General features: G+C 33.2%; 1 non-coding gene across 1 annotated transcript; it reads left to right on the plus strand.

Moving 5' to 3' along the window:
* Positions 1–2,694: 2,694 nt before the first annotated feature.
* LOC126944672 (U6 spliceosomal RNA) lies at positions 2,695–2,801 on the plus strand. Its single transcript, XR_007722151.1, has one exon. It is a non-coding gene; the product is annotated as a U6 spliceosomal RNA (small nuclear RNA).
* Positions 2,802–4,054: the final 1,253 nt, after the last annotated feature.

Below are 4,054 nucleotides of genomic sequence, written 5' to 3' on the forward strand. Positions count from 1 at the left end.
TAGAGGCTATTTTTATATTCTTATGGTAGGTAAATGTTATTAAATAGGATACAAAGATAATATAAGGACAAAATTTGATTTATTGAGCTACTCTTAAACTTAAAAAATGTATTAAGAACATTATTAGAAGAGTGAAAATGCAAGTCATAGAGTGGGAAATTATTGGCAATACATGTGTTTGGCAAAAGACAAATATGTCACATTTTTAAAGATTTCTACTAATCAGCTAGAAAAAAGACAGATATCAACAGAAAAATAAATGAAAGGCATAGATCTTTGGCTGTTCAAAATGACTAGCAAATATTTAAATAATGTCAGATTAATTAATAATCAGATAAAGACAATAAAAAGAGTGTTTATAATTTGGAGAATAGGGTGAAAAATAGTCTCAATAAAAAAATAAGTAAAGGTCATGAAAAGTCATTTTTTCTAAGGAAGACATGCAAATGGCCAATAGATATATAAAAACGTGCTTCACATCACTAATCATCAGAGAAATGGAAACCAAAACCACAATGAGATATCGTCTTATAACCTTCAGGATGACTATTATTAAAAAGACAAAAAGTAACAAATATTGACAAGGATGCAAAGAAAGGGGAAGTCTTACATTGTTGGTGGAAATGTAAATTAGTAAAACCTTTATGTAAAACAATATTGAGTATTCTCAAAGTACTAAAAATAGAGCTAGCATTCAATCCTACAATTTCCTTAGTAGATGTCTACTCAAAGGAAAAGAAATTAATATATCAAAAATATATCTGCACTTGTATGTTTATTGCAGCATAAATAAAAAAATGTAAAACACACACACATAAAAACAAATTTGTTATTGTGATTCCCTTTGTGGAGGAAGAAAGTAGGATGAAAAAGCTTCTGAAGTCCAAAAATGCCTTCTTTCTTGATGTCTTGATTATCAGAGTTACCTTTGTTTTATTTATTCATGTATTTTACCTTTCTGCTTCACAATAAAAAATAATAATAATTTAAATAACCATCAGGAGGAAAAGTAAGGAAAGCTGATTTCTTTCTTTTTTTTTTTTTTTTTTGAGACAGAGTCTCGCTCTGTCACCCAGGCTAGAGTGTAGTGCTCACTGCAAGTTCCGCCTCCCGGGTTCACGTCATTCTCCTGCCTCAGTCTCCTGAGTAGCTGGGACTACACGTGCCGGCCACCACGCCTGGCTAATTTTTTGTATTTTTAAACAGAGATGGGGTTTCACCGTGTTAGCCAGGATGGTCTCGATCTCCTGACCTCGTGAACCGCCCTACTCGGTCCCCAAAGTGCTGGAATTACAGGCGTGAGCCACTGCACTTGGCCAAGAAAGGTGATTTCAAACACTGTATACTTAAGTGTTTTCTAAAATTATATAAAAATAATAAAAATGGTCATTGCATAGATAGCAATAGGATATTTAAAAAGATTATCATTTTATGGTCATATATAATTTAGTGCATACTAAATGTGAGACCTGCTTATAAGTAGATAGATATTTCAAAAAAAAAATCTTACTTGAGTTTAAGTTTATTAAAATGAAAATAATTTATGTGTTAAATAATGTGTGTGTGTTTATGTGTGTGTGTGTTGTGTGTGTGTGTGTTTGACATTCATTGCTTAAGTAAGCATAGTTTTTGATTTTGAACTACAAGCATTTGCATTTAAACCAAAAATATTTCACATTCCTCAAAACAGTGAAAAACAATAAGGGACTTTTTAAAAGAGAAAAAATAAAAATGTTTTAAAAGGAGTTTCTCTAGTAGAAATGTGGCCTAAGCAGCAATTTGACCTAATGTTATCATTTCCTTCTTGTAGTCATAAAAGAAAGATAAAAGCCGGTCATGGCATTTTCAAAAATCCTAGAAAATGGCCTTGTATACTGGGGCTATCCTTTGTTAAACTAGCTTATCTTATATACATGGTGTTCAAAATGTAGAATCTTGATCGTGAGTAGTATAGATAAACAAATGTGTGTTAGAATATTTTTTTAAACATATTGATTAAAAATAAGTTTAAAACATAGATGTGAATTCTACTGCACGTTAGAATAAAATAATAGAATATTATCTGGCTATTTGTTGAAACCACTTAAAGACTGGCTGAAATTGGTGGTTTCCATATGCCTCGGAATAAAAAGATAATTACGAAAGTAAAAAACAAAATACATATTGTGTATATATTTTTAAGATTAGATAACCATACTATCCTACTGGATGACATGATAATAATAAGACCATGTTCCTTTTGAAAGGTTAAGGGATAAAGAATTATCACTAACTGATCTTCTCTCTCTCATGTTGGTTGAGATCTACCTTTGGGTCAACGACATATATGATGATGACAAAGCAAAACTTCTTTAGTTTAATAAATTATTAAAATATTTATTATAAAATAAATTATATATGAGCTAGATTTGGGATAGGATGTGTTGTGAAAAATGCCTAAGGTATTTTTCAAAGCTTATATATAATAAGTGTATTTTATGAAAAATCAAAATACATAGAGAAAATAAAAATGTGTACTGGATAAGAAACATTTTAATATTTCTAAATAGTAGAATTCGGTTGTCAGAACAAGTTTGAACCATCAATGGGAAAATTTTTGATAAACAATCACCCAGTGGCGGTTCTCTTTTATAAAGATTCCTCTCTTTGGTTATATTCTGGGAGAAATTTCAGCCAAATAAAAATAACAGAAATGTGTTCACTTCAGCAGCATATATACTAAAATTGGAATGATACAGAAAATATTAGCATGACCCCTGCGCATGGATAGCACACTAATTCATAAACTGTTCAATATTTTTTTGAGTGGCTTGTTAAAAGAAAAACGAACAAACAGAAAACAACAATGATGACAACCAACATCAACAAAAAAGGACCCCCACAAAAATCCCATTCGAAGTCAGAAAGCTCAAAGATGAAATTTAGATAAGCCCACAAAGTTGAGAAAGAGCCAATGCAAAGATGCTGAAAACTCAAAAAGTCATTGTGCCTCTCCTCCGCCAAATGACCACAACACCTCTCCAGAAGGGCACAGGGCTAGGCAGAGGCTGGGATGGCTGAACTGACAGAAGTAGGCTTCAGAAGGTGGGTAAATAACAAACTTTGCTGAGTTAAAGGAGCATGTTTTAACCCAATTCAAAGAAGGTAAGATCATAATTAAACAATATAGGAGCTGATAACTAGAATAGTCAATTAATAGAGGAACGTAACTGACCTGATGGAGCTGAAAAATACAAAAGGAGAAATTCACAATGCAGTCACAAGTATCAATAACAGAATAGACCAAGCAAGGGAAGGAATCTCAGCACTGGAAGACTACCTTTCTGAAGTAAGACAGGCAGAAAAAAATAGAAAAAAAAGAACACAAAGGAATGAACAAAACCTCTGAGAATTATCAGACTATGTAAAGAGACTGAACTTATGACTGATTGGGGTACCTGAAACAGATGGGGAGAATGGAACCTTGTTGGAAAACATACTTCAGGATACCATCTAGGAGAAATCCTCCTCCTGGCATGACCATTCTCCAACCTGGCATGACAGGCCAGCATTCAAATTCAAGAAATTCAGAGAACCCCAGTAAGATACTCTACTAGAAAATCAACTTTAAGATGCATAGTCATCAGATTTTCTAAGTTTGAAATGAAAGAAAAAATATTGAGGTCAATGAGAAAGAAAGGTCTGGTCACCTACAAAGGGAAACCCATCAGACTAACTGTGGATCTCTCAGTGCAAACCCTACAGGCCAAAAGAGATCAGGGGCTAATATTCAGCATTCTTAAAGAAAATAAATTCCAGCCCAGAATTTCAAATCCAGCCAAAGTAAGCTTCATAAGGAATGGAGAAATAAGATCCTTTTCAAACCAGCAAATGCTGAAGGAATTTGTCACCAGCAGGCCTGCTTTGCAGGAGCTCCTGAAGGAAGCATTAAAGATGGAAAGAAAAAAAAGAAATTACCAGCCACTACAAAAGACACTGAAGTGAAAAGACCAGTGACACTATGAAGCAACCACACAAACAAGTCTGCAAAACAACAAGTTAGCATCATAATGAC

The sequence above is a fragment of the Macaca thibetana genome, chromosome 1 (genome assembly GCF_024542745.1).
Source record: "Macaca thibetana thibetana isolate TM-01 chromosome 1, ASM2454274v1, whole genome shotgun sequence".
NCBI classification, from domain to species: domain Eukaryota; kingdom Metazoa; phylum Chordata; class Mammalia; order Primates; family Cercopithecidae; genus Macaca; species Macaca thibetana.